Source organism: Dendrobates tinctorius, unplaced genomic scaffold (genome assembly GCF_039654945.1).
Source record: "Dendrobates tinctorius isolate UK_male_01 unplaced genomic scaffold, ASM3965494v1 ptg000086l, whole genome shotgun sequence".
In the NCBI taxonomy this organism is placed as follows: domain Eukaryota; kingdom Metazoa; phylum Chordata; class Amphibia; order Anura; family Dendrobatidae; genus Dendrobates; species Dendrobates tinctorius.
This window is the reverse complement of record NW_027361754.1, coordinates 2,954,438-2,971,224: the sequence shown is the minus strand read 5'-3', so window position 1 is coordinate 2,971,224 and position 16,787 is coordinate 2,954,438. Positions and strand designations below refer to the sequence as shown.

Sequence of the window (16,787 nt, the reverse complement as noted above, 5' to 3'; positions counted from 1 at the left end):
ACTTGCTGAAAAAAATCTCAGGGTGGGTTGAAAAAATCCTCAAGCCACTGGTAAGGAAGACAGCCATCTATATACAGGACACTATACAGACCTGCTGAATAGGCTATCCACGATAGGTCCCCTCCCCGACAGCACCATCTTAGCCACCATGGACGTCGAATCCTTATATTCCAACATCCCACACGAAGATGGACTAACCGCCTGCCGAATGTTTCTTGAGGCCAATGGGATCCACTCCGAGTCTGTAATAGCACTTACCAGATTCATCCTCACACACAACTTTTTCTCTTTCGGTGAGGAGCTATACCTACAACGCACCGTCACCGCTATGGGAAGTAAAATGGCAACCCAGTATGCTAACCTCTTCATGACTAAACTGGAAAATGACTTTTTAACATCCTGCTCCATCAAACCCTTTGCCTATTTCCATTACATCAATGACATCTTAATAATCTGGACTGAGCCTGAACAAGAACTTCTAAATTTCCATGACAAATTCAACAAATTTCATCCAACCATAAACTTTACATTAGACCACTCAAAAACAAAAATCAACTTCCTAGACACCACCATAAAAATCCAAAATGGTTCATTCCAAATATCAGTGTATCGGAAACCAATTGACTGTCCCACATACCTCAAATTGGACAGCTTCCATCCTAAACACATTAAAAAGTCCATTGTCTACAGCCAGGCCCTCAGATATAACCGTATCTGTTCCAGTCCCAAGAATAGGGATGAACACCTGACCCAGCTTAAAATGTAATTTTTAAATCAAGGTTACCATCCCACCTCCATTGATGATCAGATCGTTATGGCCACAAGGATCCCTAGAAGTCAAGTACTTCAATACAGAAAAAAAGATAATCATCGTGTACCTCTGGTAGTGACCTACAACCCACAGCTTGAAATACTGTGAAAAATGGCTAAGAAACTTCACCATATCCTACACAAGAATGACCGGTGAAAAACACTGTTCAAAGACCCCCCCTTGCTATGTTACAGGCAACCTCCCAATCTAAGAAACATCATTATCCGAAGTTCAATGTCCTCAGATTCACCAAGAGGAACATATCCTTGCAATGGGAGAAGATGCAAAACCTGCGTTCATATAGAGACCAAAGACAAAATCCAAATTCCCAACACACAGCAGGACTATAAGATCCCTGGGACATTCACATGTTCCTCTTCCAATGTGGTGTATTTAATTCAATGCAATATGTGTCCTGTGGGTGGCCTCTATGTTGGAGAAACAGGACAGATACTGAGAGCAAGGATGAGGTCTCATCGTCATACTAATAATAATAATAATAAATTTTATTTTTATAGCGCCGACATATTCCGCAGCACTTTACATTTCAGAGGGGATTTGTACAGACAATAGACATTACAGCATAACAATAATCACATACAGTAGATTATAACAAATACCAAGAGGAGTGAGGGCCCTGCTCGCAAGCTTACAGTCTATGAGGAAAGAGGTAGACACGAAAGGTGGGTGGTAACAGTTACTCTGATTGTATGGACCAGCCATAATGTTAAGTGTGTAACAGTACAGACACAGAGGGCTAATGGATGCATAAAGCATGTGGGAACATGATGCTGGGAACCTGGTTATGGTAAATCTTTTGGCTCTGCCACACAGGGATAGGTTAGGTTAATGTGTTGAGGCGATAGGCCAGTCTGAATAAATGCGTTTTCAGGACACGCTTAAAATTGTGGGGATTGGGGACTAATCGTATTGACCTGGGAAGTGCATTCCAAAGAATTGGCGCGGCACGTGTAAAGTCTTGGAGACGGGAGTGGGAGGTTCTGACTATTGAGGATACTAACCTCAGGTCATCAGCAGAACGGAGGGCGCGGGTAGGGTGGTATACTGAAACAAGGGAGGAGATGTAGGGTGGTGCTGAGCCATGGAGGGCTTTGTGGGTGAGGGTAATAAGTTTATACTGAATTCTGGAGTGGATGGGTAGCCAGTGTAATGACTGGCACAAGGTAGAGGCATCGGTGTAACGATTGGTGAGGAATATGATCCTGGCTGCAGCATTCAAGACAGATTGGAGAGGGGAGAGTTTGGTAAGAGGGAGACCGATTAGAAGAGAGTTACAATAGTCGAGACGAGAATGAATAAGAGAAACAGTAAGAGTTTTTGCAGAGTCAAAAGTAAGAAAAGGTCGAATTCTAGAAATGTTTTTGAGGTGCAGATGACAAGAGCGAGCCAGTGATCGAATGTGGGGGGCAAAGGAAAGCTCGGAATCAAGTATGACCCAAAGACAGCGGGCATGTTGCTGGGGAGTAATAGTGGAACCACACACAGAAATAGCAATGTCGGGTATAGGTACATTAGTAGCGGGAGGAAACACCAGGAGTTCAGTCTTTGACAGGTTCAGTTTCAGATATAGTGAGGACATGATATTAGACACAGCGTTTAGACAATCGCCAGTGTTTTCTAGAAAGGCTGGCGTGATGTCAGGAGAAGAAGCGTATAATTGGGTGTCATCAGCATAGAGATGGTACTGGAAACCAAATCTACTAATTGTTTGACCAATAGGGGCAGTGTACAAGGAGAAGAGGAGGGGGCCTAGAACCGATCCTTGAGGAACCCCAACAGTAAGGGGAAGGTGAGAGGAGGAGGAACCGGCAAAAGAAACAGTAAAGGAGCGGTCGGAGAGATAGCAGGAGAACCAGGAGAGAACGGTGTCCTTGAGGCCAATGGAATACAATTAAAGACAAAAAAATTCATTTACCTGTGGCTAAACATTTCTGTGATCCAGGACACAACATAGACAATAAGAAAGTTGCCATTTTAAAAGGCCATTTTAAATCACAGAAGCATCGTAGGGTGTGGGAACACAAATTCATTACAATCTTTGATTCTATTCACACAGGACTCAATTTGTCAGAAGGTTTTATGGCCCATTACCATATCTGAGCTATTTCCTCCAAATAGCCCTTTGATCTCACAGAACTTTCAAACCACATATGTGATCTTACCTAATTAAGGATTCTCTCTTCAAGCTCAGTATTTGTTTATTGAAATGTCCATGTACCACACCAGCATGTGCTTTAAACTGTATATAAATAAGGTTTCTTCAAATATTTTGTTATATCAGCCTGATGAAGAGACGTAAGTTGTCCCGAAAGCTTGCTTTGTAACATCATTTACTATTATTTTTTAGCCATTAAAAGGTATCATACCCACAAGATTCCTATTTTGTTTCTCTCACTGAGAGTACTTTATATATTGTTTTACATTTATATTGTTTAACCTTTTACCTCCCTGCTTGGAGTATTCCGCTGTAAATAAACCTGTTAACCCTTGCTCTGCCTGTGTCCTGTCACTGCATTGGAAACTGGGAAAGGCAGCGATTGATGAGTATAGTAATGCACTTGCACTACGCTACATACATAGTATGCACAGTAACCATTGACAGTCATCTCTTCTTTTTTTAAACCAGTTATTTTTATTTAGGTTTCAAAAGATTTTAAACAATAAACAGTGGATATCAATATACATGTAACAATTCACATATCTTGTAGTAATACAATCAAAGCCATCCCCCCCTCCCCCCTGCCCCAATACTCCTTGTGCCGGGTATACTTGAGAGTCTTAGCAATCATATCACCGCCATCCAGGCGGACCATATTTTTTCGAAAGTGCTTTCACCATGCCTTCGCCTGTAAATGCTTTCCTCTAAATGCATTACCGTACGTGTCTGAGCAATAAATTCCCTCCTAGTGGGGGGTTCCGAATCCTTCCATTTTCGTGCTATTAGTTTGCGTGCCACATACAGCAACCTCGCTATTGCCACTTTGTAATGTTCTGAGACAGGTATCCCATCCACCTCCCCCAAAACACACAGCACTGGATTCCTGTCGAGCGTACATGCATAAGCTCTCTCAATTTTGTTGATAACGACCAGCCAGTATGCCACCAGCCGCGGACACGACCATAACATATGTAACAGTCCGGCCTGGTTTGTGCCACATCTAGGGCAGCTAGAGTCTCCCCTCAAGCCCGCCTTGAATAGGACCAGCGGTGTTTTGTATGTTCTATGTATTACATATAATTGGGAGAGCCGTGCCTGCTCGCTTAGAGAGATCTTCGGGACATATTCAAGAATAGTCTCCCATTGTTCTGTTGTGAGGGTACCCACCTCCCTCTCCCATTTACTCTTTGCAGTGAGGTGATTGTCCCCCAGATAGGAGTGTAGTAGATCATGATATATGCTCGATATAACTCCCCTCGTCCCTCCTTTCATACACACAAATTCTAGTACAATGTCGCCCTGAACCGTCATGGCTCCCAATCTACACTGTGCCCTCCAAGCATGTCGAAGCATATAGTATTGAAACCCCCATACCGAAGGCAAATCAAATTCCTCTCTCAATGTCTCAAAGGTCTTCAGGTCCGTTTCACTCTGCAGCTGGCACACATATCTTACTCCTTTCGCCTTCCAATTGCCCATTTGACGCAGCTTATTAAGTTCCGGCAGATGCTCATTGTCCCACACCGGTGAGTACCTAGTCAGCTCATCCACCCCTCTGATCCTTTTAATGGTGTCCCATACCTTCTGAATCATGCCTATGGTAGGATATGGTGCTCCCAGTTTCTTAAAGGTACCATCCTCTAGACCCTGAATAAGTGGGCGTCTCCCCGTCACATGTACCAGCACCCGGTGAGCTGCTCCTCCACAATCGAGCTCTCTCCATCCCCTGACATGCTGGCCCTGTACTGCCAAGAAATAGACCCATGGATTTGGTGCGGCCAGTCCTCCCTCTTCCTTTCCTTTTTGCAGAGTTCCAAATTTAATTCGTGCCTGCTTCTTGCCCCATATCAAGGATCTGAAGATAGAATCAATGCCCCGAAACCGTTTTTTTGGTAGCCATATCGGCGAATTGTGCAAAACGTACATTAGTTGTGGCATAAGGACCATCTTAATCAGGTTAGTTCTGCCCGTTACCGTTAAAGCCAATTTGCACCATGCACCTATTTTCCCTTTAAATTTCTCTAGCAGAGGAACCAAATTCAGATCCGTGAATCGGGACAGTGGAAGAGCTACCCATATCCCTAGGTATTTAAACTGTGAAACTAGCTGGAGTTGTTTCCCCCTCTCATCTATCTCCTCCGCTTCTATTGCTCTATCCACAGCCATGACATAAGACTTGTGCCAATTTATCTCCAGTCCCGAAATGCTCCCAAATTGTTTAATTACATCCATCGCGCACCCCAGTGTCTCTCCTGCACTTTCCAAAAACAACAGGATGTCGTCGGCATACAATGATATTTTTTCTTCCAGCTTCCCAAATTTAAATCCGACCACTCCCCTCTCAGCTCTGATCTTGGCCGCCAGGGGCTCCACTGCCACCGCGAACAATAGCGGGGACAGCGGACACCCCTGCCTTGTGCCCCTTGCAAGTCAAACATCCCGGACTGTTCTCCATTCACCTTAACTACCGCTGGGGATGGGGATGAGTACAATAACTTCACCCAGGCCATGAATGCGGGGCCGAATCCCATCAGTTCCATGATTTTCCATAAGTATTGCCATTCCACGCTATCAAATGCTTTCCTAGCATCCAATGACATCACTATTCTCCTGCCACCATTATCAGTAGGCAGTTGCATATTAAGAAATAATCTTCTTAAGTTAACAGCCGTGGAGCGGTTAGGCATAAAGCCCGACTGGTCCTCGTGTATAATGGTATGCGCAACCCCGGTGAGCCGGGTGGCCAGGATCTTAGCGAGTATTTTGACATCCGTTGTCAACAACAAAATGGGCCTGTACGACTCCGCATCCATGGGATCTTTTCCCTCCTTCGGCAGAACCACTATCACTGCTTCCTCCATTGATCTCGGCAGTGCCCCCGTCACTAAAGCCTCATCAAACACAGATTTCAATTTCGGAGCCAGCAGTTCCACTAACTCCCTGTACACCTCCCCAGGTAGACCATCAGCTCCCGGTGATTTGTTATTGGGCATAGACAGTATTGCACATTCCACCTCCTTCACACTCACAGGTTCTTCCAACCTCAACCTATCTTCCTCAGACAATTTAGGTAGTGAAATGCCTTCCAAAAATTTCTCCACATCCCCCTCTGTGTCCCGTGCTCTCGAAGTGTACAGTGCCATGTAATATGCCTTGAAGACCTCCAGTATGTCCTTTGTGTCTGTCAGAGTCGCCCGTTTGATCTCTCAGTTTATACACCCTGGAAGACTCCCTTTGTGCCGCAGATATCACCGCCAACAAGTGACCTACTCTCTCTCCTTCTTCAAAGAATTGAGCTTGCTGAAATGCCCTTTTCCTCTCAGCTTGCATCATGTGCAGTTTATCAACTGCCTCCTGAGCCAATTTTAGTCTATTGTGAGCTTCACTCGTTGGCGCCAAAATCATGTCTGCCTCCGCTCTTGTCAGGTCATCCTTTATTTGTTGATCTGCCAATTTAGTTTTGGTCTTACACCTCGCAATCTCACTTATAAAAAGTCCCCTCATAAATGCCTTCATGGCATCCCATACCGTTGTGGCCTCAGTACTCCCTTCGTTCATTTGGAAGAAGTGCTCTAGCTCTTTGGTTATGCCACCCATGTCCACCACTTTAAGCCACGTCGGGTGTAGACGCCAACCTCCCCTCTGACCCCGAGCAGATCTCACCAGAAGCGTGACCACCATAGGACCATGATCCGAGAGAGTCCTCTGTACGTATTCCACCTCCCCCACCATCCCGTCCATAGCGGTATCCCCCAAAGCCAGGTCTATCCTCGACAGTGTTCCATGTGTTGCCGAATGACATGAAAAAGTCCTCTTACCCTCATTTCGTACTCTCCACAGATCTACCAGCCCAAGTTCCCCTACATACTTGCCAAAGGCAGTCATCCTGTCCTGTCCAGCTTCCGTACCTGCCGGTCGTACTTTATCCCAAAAATCATTCATAGTGTTATTAACATCTCCCATAATCAACAATGGAGTCTCCCCCCATCTGCCCGTCAGTTCCAGTACTGCTTGTAGTTTCTTTTTAGAGTAAGGTGGAGGGATATATAAAGCCACTAAAATCATTTTGTGTCCGAACAATCTGCAAGCAATCCATACATACTGCCCTTCACTGTCTACATGCACTTCCAGCTCTTCATAATGTGTGTTTTTGTGTATTAGGACTGACACCCCCCTGGAGTACGAGGAATAAGAATGATATGTCTTTAGCATCCAGGCTCTTGACAACCAGTGCATAGTGTCTCTTGTGAGATGTGTCTCCTGCAAGCACGCGATCATAGGTTCACAGGATTTGATATGATTCAGAACAGCCGCCCTCTTAACCTTATCAGATATACCACGTACATTCCAACTTAACATCCGAACAGTACGGTTACTCATTGTGCATTAGAAAGAACAATCCATCATCATCAAGTAACATCATTACATTGTGGTCCCAATCATACCCGGTCAAACAGCATGAAAACCCCCATCTCCCTACAAATCCACCCCACCCACCTCCCCCCATCCCTCTCCGCTTCCCCTCCCACCACCCTTCCCCTTTTGCACTTGTCACTCTCTCCCCAACGTGAGAGTGGGAGCTCAAAGAACCTGAGCAACTTCTCAGTATTCCGCACTTCAACATGCGTCGTGTCCTCCTCCATCATTGGCAGCCTCTCCGCCATATTGTCAACAGTATGCATAGTCCCGAACCATTAGTCAAACAATTAACCATAATACGTAGATCCCAGTGGGGAGTTCTCCCCCTCCTCTGTGCTCCTATTTCGCAGAGTAAAGCAGCGCCACAACCCTGTCCAGTGATCAGTCTAGCAGGGTCATGTGGTCATATTGCCATTATCTTCTCTCAATTTGCTCCGGTTGCGCTCCAACCACGAAGCAGCCTCAACCGGTGACGGGAAAAAAATGACCTTTCCAAAAGCTTCCACTCTTAATTTAGCAGGATAAATTGTAGAGTATTTCAAATGCAAAGAGCGGAGCTGTTTCTTCACTTCGCCATACCGCAGTCGCAACTTTTGCACCTCGGCTGAGTAATCCGGGTATATTTCGATTCGTTTGCCCTCCAGGTTAAGATCTGTCAACTTTGCAGCCTTTCGTAAGATAGTGTCCCTGTCTCTGCAATTCAGGATTCTGGCTAGCATCGTGCGAGGTCCATCTCCCGACACTGGGGGTCTCATGGGTACGCGATGGGCACGCTCCACCGCAAACACTCTCGACAAGTTATCAGCACCAAACTTGTCCAGCGGCCAGGTTTCAATAAAGGTTGTGGGGTCAGCACCCTCAGCTCTCTCAGGGATGCCCACAATGCGCAAATTGTTCCTACGTGACCGGTTCTCCAGGTCATCATTTTTATTGGCTACTACCGTGATCCTCTGAGTGTGCTGTTGTTGTGTCTTTTGCACTGAGGTTAAGTGATCTTCTGTTACACCAACTCTGTCCTCCACCTCAGTTAATCTGGCTGTAACTTTCTGCATAGATGTTTTTATGCCTCCCATTTCTTCTTTCAGGCAATTCACTTGCTTTGTTAGAGCAGTTAAGGCAGTCTTGCAGTATAAGACAGCTTGGAATACATCCCGCAGGGTGGGCTCTGCTACATCTGCACTTTCAGCTAACTGCACAGTGTCACCATCCCCCTCTTCCTCCTGCTCCAGCTCTGCATTCAGCACAGGCATCTCCTCATCGTCTTCCTCCTCATCTCTGTGCTTCTCACTCCCTCCATTTCCTTCTTCATCTGTCTCTATGCCCTTCACATACCTGTTCAGCCGGGCTGAGACTTCCAGCCTCTGTGCAAAGGCTGTGTTTCTTCTTCCCGCCTCCTCCTCTCTCTCAGCACCATCTTGGACTGAGGCACTGCTGCAGGCTCCGACATCTTTCTGCCTTTTGCGGCCCATGTCTGTCTCTCTGAGTCTGGCAGAAGCTCACCCCTGACTCCTGGGACCTTCAGACATCTGATCCTGGTAAAGGAATTAGCTGGTTCGGGCTCTGTGCAGGATAATTGAGGCTAATGGTGGCAGAGAAGCACAGCCACCCGACTTCTCACATCAAGAGCTAGGCCGACAGTCATCTCTTCTGATGCTTTTGTAGACCCAGCAGTACAACCTGATTCAGACATCCCTGTAGCACTGACTTCTGATTGAGACTTTACACTGATATAGCAGTGCCATTGTTCAGAGCGCAGCAGCCTGATGTCACTGTTGTACTGTGAATACTGGCTCTAGTAACAGCAGTGTGAACATTCCCTCAGCCTGACATTGCACTACTAATACCAGGCTACCCCCCTGTTCAAGAAGCCTCCACCACAGCCCTGCTCTCAGAGCAGGATGAGAACTGGCCATACTAGACTGCTAGACCTTTGCTCACCGCATCTGCCCTCTGTCACTGCTGAAAACTGTGCATGAGGGGTGACGGGGAAAATTGTAGCTATGCGTACAGCGCAGGGCTAAGAAAAATTGGTGCCTGTCTCCACTTACAGCTGTGAACTGGGCACCCCAGGGTCTTTGAAAATGCCTCATATCATGACTTTTCATAAGTGACACAACGTGCAAAAATCCTGGTGCAAAACGTGAAATGCGACCACCGAGTCAGGGCCTGGGTGCAACTGCAACCCTTACCTCCCCAATAGCTATTTCACTGCACCCCCAAGTAGATAGAAGGGTGATGGGCTCAATAAAAACTTCCCAGTGTAAATCTTCTAAAAGGGCCACTGCCCTACCATGTGCCTTTAATAATACTAATTTCTTATGTGGGCCCAGCAGACATCAGGGCCCAGGTGTGACTGCTGTTGAAGATCAACCACATCTCACTTCAATAGAGCTGCAATCCCTGATATGACCCCTAAACCGAAGTGGCGCTGTTTAACAATCAGCTTTTTCTCTCATCCTGTACTCCCCAATAAGACCCCATCATTTTGCCCTATGGACTGCTGGCTGCTCTCAGTACATTTCACTTATTTCTAGATCTGTCCCAAGTCCTATTCTCATCGCATTTCCTGACCCTTTCTATTATGGGATGCCCTGCTTAAAGCTTTGTCCGGTGGTGACGTCCACGTCCTGTTTTCAAGGAAGGAGGACAATCTGGATCCTTCTTCATATTGTCCTGTTTGGAGAGGCTTGTGTCCCGGGCTCTATTTATATGGATCCATCCATACTGGGACTAGGAAACTTCCTGGAAATTGTCACAAATCTGAAAATTCAATTTCCATGTAAAAATAAAATGTACCAAAGTGAGAAATTGGACCTACCGACCAGCAACGTCTGGAGAGGGTGACCGCATGCCCTGTATACAGGATACATGTGAGGTGGGTGACCGTATACGCTGTATACAGGGTACATGTGAGGCGGGTGACCGTATACGCTATATACAGGGTACATGTGAGGCGGGTGACCGTATACGCTATATACTGGGTACATGTGAGGCGGGTGACCGTATACGCTATATACAGGGTACATGTGAGGCGGGTGACCGTATACGCTATATACAGGGTACATGTGAGGCGGGTGACCGTATACGCTATATACAGGGTACATGTGAGGCAGGTGACCGTATACGCTATTTACAGAGTGCATGTGAAGCGGGTGACCGTATACTCTATATACAGGGTGCATGTGAGGCGGGTGACCGTATACACTATATACAGGGTACATGTGAGGCGGGTGACCGTATACGCTATATACAGGGTGCATGTGAGGCAGGTGACCGTATACACTATATACAGGGTACATGTGAGGCGGGTGACCGTATACGCTATATACAGGGTGCATGTGAGGCGGGTGACCGTATACGCTATATACAGGGTGCATGTGAGGCGGGTGACCGTATACGCTATATACAGGGTACATGTGAGGCAGGTGATCGTATACGCTATACACCGTGTTCCAAATTATTATGCAAATTGGATTTAAGTGTCCTAAAGATGTAATTTTTTGTTTTTCAAATAAACTCATAGATGGTATTGTGTATCAGGGCTCTTTGGATCACTGAAATCAATCTCAAACGCCTGTGATAATTAGTTTACAAGATGAGCTCAATTAAAGGAAAACTACTTAAGAATGATGTTCCACATTATTAAGCAGGGCACAGGTTTTAAGGAATTTAGGAAGGAAAAAGGATCTCTCTGCTGCTGAAAAGCATCAAATAGTGCAATGCCTTGGTCAAGGGATGAAAACATTAGATATTTTCCAAAAACTTAAGCGTGATCATCGTACTGTTAAGAGATTTGTGGTTGATTCTGAGCACAGACATGTTTGTGCTGATAAAGGCAGAATGAGGAAGGTTTCTGCCAGGCAAGTTCATCGGATTAAGAGAGTGGCTGCTAAAAAGCCATTACAAACCAGCAAACAGATATTTAAAGCTGCTGGTGCCTCTGGAGTCCCTCGAGCCTCAAGGTGTAGGATCCTTCAAAGGCTTGCTGTGGTGCATAAATCTACTATTCGGCCACCCCTAAACAGTGTTCACAAGCAGAAACGGTTGCAGTGGGCCCAGACATACATGAAGACTAATTTTCAAACAGTCTTGTTTAATGATGAGTGTCGAGCAACCCTGGATGGTCCAGATGAATGGAGTAGTGGATGGTTGGTGGATGGCCACCATGTCACAACAAGGCTGCGACGTCAGCAAGCAGGTGGAGGAGTCATGTTTTGGGCCGGAATCATGGGGAAACAGCTGGTAGGGCTCTTTAAGGTTCCTGAAGGTGTGAAAATGACCTCTGCAAAGTACTGTATATAGAGTTTCTGACTGACAGCTGTCTTCCATGGTATAAAAAGCAGAAACGTGCCTTCAGGAGCAAAATCCTCTTCATGCATGGCAATGCACCATCTCATGCTGCAAAGAATACCTCTGAGTCATTGACTGCTATGGGCATAAAAGGAGAGAAACTCATGGTGTGGCCACCATCTTCCCCTGACCTCAACCCTGTAGAGAACCTTTGGAGTATCATCAAGCAAAAGATCTATGAGGGAGGCAGCTCACATCAAAACAGCAGCTCTGGGAGGCTATTCTGACTTCATGCAAAGAAATACAAGCAGAAACTCTCCAAAAACTGACAAGTTCAATGGATGCAAGAATTGTGAAGGTGATATCAAAGAAGGTTTCCTATGTTAACATGTAACTTGGCCTGTTAGGATGTTTTGAAGTTAAATAGCTTTTTTGTTCAGTGAATGTGACCTCCTAATGCTGCAAATTCCACAAATGAGCATTTTCAGTTCTTTAAAACATATCAAATGTTTAGAAATTCTAATGTGCGTAATAATTTGGAACAGTGCGATTTGAGGTTTTATTCATTTTGGAGATTATACTGTTATCATTGGGAGGTTTCTTCAATAAAATTTGATGTATACTCTAACCGGTGATAACTTTTATTAGACTGACTGTCATTTTTTACCGACTATTTAGGAAAATCAGAGAAAAATATCATTTGCTTAATAATTTGGAACACAGGGTACATGTGAGGCGGGTGACCGTATACGCTATATACAGGGTGCATGTGAGGCGGGTGACCGTATACGCTATATACAGGGTACATATGAGGCGGGTGACCGTATACGCTATATACAAGGTACATGTGAGGCGGGTGACCGTATACGCTATATACAGGGTACATGTGAGGTGGGTGACCGTATACGCTATATACAGGGTACATGTGAGGCGGGTGACCGTATACGCTATATACAGGGTACATGTGAGGCGGGTGACCGTATACGCTATATACAAGGTACATGTGAGGCGGGTGACCGTATACGCTATATACAGGGTACATGTGAGGTGGGTGACTGTATACGCTAAATACAGAGTGCACGTGAGGCGGGTGACTGTATACGTTATATACAGGGTACATGTGAGGCGGGTGACCGTATACGCTATATACAGGGTGCATGTGAGGCGGTGACTGTATACTCTATATACAGAGTAAACGGGAGGTGGGTGATAATATACTCTATATACAGGGTACAAATGAACAATGTACATCATCAGGGTAGATTTACTAACCCAGTCCTAATTGTAAACTTACACTTAAGCCCCCGTCACACATAGCGATCTCGCTAGCGAGATCGCTGCTGAGTCACAAGTTTTGTGACGTTACATCGATCTCACCAGCGAGATCGCGGTGTGTGACACCTATCAGCGACCGGCCCCCCTGCCGGTATCGCTGATCGTTGTTGGAAAGCCCTGGACATTTTTTTGATCGCTGGTCTCCCGTGGCGTGTGACAGGCGGGAGACCAGCGATCAGCGCGCTGGTAACTAAGGTAAACGCAGGGTTTCTAAGCAGCGCGCTGTGCTTAGAAACCCTCTGTGTACCTTAGTTACCAGCGCGCTGATGCAGGGAGCTGGTAACCAAGGTACACATTGGGTTTCTAAGTGACGCGCGCTGCTTAGAAACCCGATGTATACCTTAGTTACCAGCTCCCTGCATCAGCGCACTGGTAACTAACGTACACAGCGACGCAATCCTGACAAATTGATATCGTTGTCGGGATCGCTGGTGATTCGCTATGTGTGATGGGGCCCTTAGTCTTAGGCTGTGTGCACACGATGCAGATTTGCAGCTGATCCGCAGCGGATTTTACCTTGCAGAAACGTTGCATATCCGCATTGTGATGTACAGTAGCCTTAAAATCAATGTAAAAAAAAAACCGCTGTGCAGACGCTGCAGATTTTTCCGCGCGGTTTTACCGCGGTACAAAATCCGCAGCATGTTACTTCTTTTGTGCGGTTTTCCATCTCCCCTGTCACTAAATCCGCAGAGGGAAAACCGCGATGGAAAACCGCACAAAAACCGCATGAAAAATGGAAGAAATCCGCAGAAAAAATGCAGGTAATTTGACCTGCGGATTTCTTCCATTCTGCGCGTAAAAATCCGCAGGGCCAAAAAGTACGTGTGCACTCAGCCTTAACATGCACCAAAAATGATCTTATCAGTTCACACTGGATTGATGCATCTTTACTCTCGAATCGAATCTTGTACCATTTATTGGTTTTGTTAACTTTGCTCCATCTTTTGAGCCAAATCTGTGGCACATCATTGCATTTAATGAAGGCATGCACTGAGCAGTGTGGGGGGCTCCTAGACTTACCATGGAGTCTGTACCGCGATCCATACAGGAGCTGAGCTGTTCGTTTTCAGCAATTGGTGGAGTTTTCAGACCTGGATCCCACTGATTAGCAGGACATACTGTATAATGAAGAGAAAATAGATAAAAACAAAGGTTCTCTTTTAATTTCAGCTGAAGCCGCCAGTTTCTGTGGAGTCAGCCCCCATGTTTTTGGGGGTCTTCTGACGCTCAGCTGTCAGGTGGAGGTCAGGTGCATTTCAGCTAGATAAGCGGCTCCCAAAGCAGTCCTGGTGATTGATAGGCAGCATTCTCAGTGATGTCACTGCTGATCTCTAGCAATAGGCAGCATTCTCAGGGTGGCATTTATGTACATGTATTTAACTATTTCCAGCAACTTCACTGAATCCTGCATGTGTCCAACCTTTATCATTCATCTTTGCAGCATATATAATGATATATAGTTATTTCAACTCACCCTGCTTGTCCCCTTATGCTACTGAGGTCAAGTAACTTTTCAAAGTGGTTTATGATCCATGTAGGCCTGGACACTTGTTTATCTGCTAAATACATTTATTGTGTCCTGCTGTCCTAACTTAGTTTGATTGATTGCTAACGAGTAAGGAGAGAAAAAAAAAAAAAAAAGGAAGATCTTAGAACTGGCCTTCTATAAATTCAGAGCTAGCCTGGGGAAGTCATTTATGCAGGGGTGGCATTTATGTACATGTATCTAAGTACGCTGGCAGTTATAACATGGCAGTTAGACAGGTAAGACACATAAATATATCTCTTCCCTGTACATTTGGGCAACCCCAAATATTTACCATATGCATTCGTATAATTTATATCCTGGCCGCTGCATTTATACACATTCACCGCCCTGGTATTAACTCTCTACACTCCGTCCATATTGGCCCTTCACTCCTTTCCTCTCCTATGTATAGCACTCACACTCTTTTCACATTGCTACACAGCACAGATCCATTCAGTCCCACCATTCAACATCAGAGACGCTCTCACAAATCACTTAACCATCTGCCCACTCTTTCTATCCTCCTTCTCCTAGTCGCAGGCGACATTGCTCCTAACCCTGGTCCCTCATGTTATAGAAAGTCAAACCCTCCAACTGCTACACTCAGAAATCCCTCTAATCTTATTAATATTCCCTGGATGCCACCTGTCTCTCTTAATTGTGCACTTTGGAATTCTTGCTCAGTGTGTAACAAACTCTCCTTCATTCATGACTTTTTTCTTTCTAATTCTCTTAACCTCCTGGCTCTTACTGAAACCTCGATCCAGCAGTCAGACACTACCGCTGCTGCTGCTCTTTCATACGGGGGACTACACTTCTCTCATACCCCAAGATCAGACAATAGAGCAGGTGGAGGCGTTGGTCTACTCCTATCATCAAAATGTATCTTTCAGGTTATCCCTCAAGTACCCTCACTTGTCTTTCCTTCTTTTGAGGTCCATGCCATCAGACTCTACACCCCCTTCTCCATGCGAGTGGCGGCGGTATATTGTCCTCCCGGCCCCCCCCCATCAGTTCCTGGATCATTTTGCCACTTGGCTTCCACATTTTCTCTCCTGTGACATCCCTACCCTCATCTTGGGCGATTTCAACATCCTCATTGCTCTTCCACTCTCCCCATCTGCTACTCACCTTTTATCTCTAACCTCCTCGTTTGGCCTTTTGCAGCTTACTAATTCTCCAACGCATGAAGACGGGAACTCCCTCGACTTGGTCTTCTCTCGGCTTTGTTCAGTGGATGATTTTGCAAACTCCCCTCTCCCGCTCTCTGACCACAACCTTCTTTCATTCTCTATCAAGAACTGCCAGGCTGCTCAGGTCACCCCCACTGCCCATATTTATAGAAACATACAGGCCATTAACACCCAGAAACTTATGAAGAACGTGCACACTTCATTGGCCCCATCTCCTCCCTTTCATGTCCTGATTCTGCATTGAAGCATTACAATGAAATACTTCAAAGTGCCCTGGATGAATTTGCTCCTCCTATACATAGAACACCACAACACAGACGGCGACAACCCTGGCACACCCTGCAAACACGCTTCCTGCACCGGTGCTCCAGGTGCGCCGAACGTCTGTGGAGAAAATCCAACCTACCCGAAGATTTCATCCATTATAAGTTTATGCTTCGAACATACAACACTGCCCTTCACCTCTCAAAACAAACCTATTTCAACACCCTCATCACCTCACTGTCCAATAACCCTAAACGTCTCTTTGACACTTTTCATTCTCTACTCAACCCAAGAGTGCAGGCCCCTAGCACAGAGCTTCGAGCTGACGATCTGGCCAATTACTTCAAAGAAAAAATTGACCAGATCCGACAGGAAATTATCTCCCAATCACCTCATACCATGCACTGTCCTCCATCCCCCACTGCATCTAGCTCACTCTCTGACTTTGAACAAGTCACAGAAGAAGAAGTAAGCAGGCTCCTTGCATCTTCTCGCCCAACCACTTGCACCAGTGACCCATTTCCGTCACATCTACTCCAGACCCTTTCCCCTGCTGTCACCCCTCACCTAACTAAAATATTTAACCTCTCTCTCTCTTCTGGTATCTTTCCTCATTTAAGCATGCCATCATACATCCACTACTTAAAAAACCATCCCTCGACCAAAACCGTGCCGCTAACTATAGACCTATTTCTAATCTTCCCTTCTTCTCTAAACTCCTGGAACGCCAGGTCCACTCCCGTCTTATCCGCTATCTCTCAGAAA

At 45.7% G+C, this 16,787-nt stretch overlaps 1 protein-coding gene and 1 long non-coding RNA gene across 7 annotated transcripts in view; one reads left to right on the top strand and one right to left on the bottom strand.

Annotated features, from left to right (window-relative positions):
* The window catches only part of LOC141097620 (uncharacterized), a 76,881-nt gene extending 62,241 nt beyond the window's left edge, over positions 1-14,640 (bottom strand). Inside the window, exons 1-2 of the long non-coding RNA XR_012234015.1 lie at positions 14,512-14,640; positions 14,058-14,155 (exon numbers count right to left, since the gene is read on the bottom strand). This is a non-coding gene — a long non-coding RNA (uncharacterized lncRNA). The remainder of the gene's footprint in view (positions 1-14,057; positions 14,156-14,511) is intronic.
* Positions 1-16,787, top strand: part of ROBO4 (roundabout guidance receptor 4) — a 174,520-nt gene that overhangs the window by 24,976 nt on the left and 132,757 nt on the right. The gene's annotated exons all lie outside the window — the stretch shown is intronic.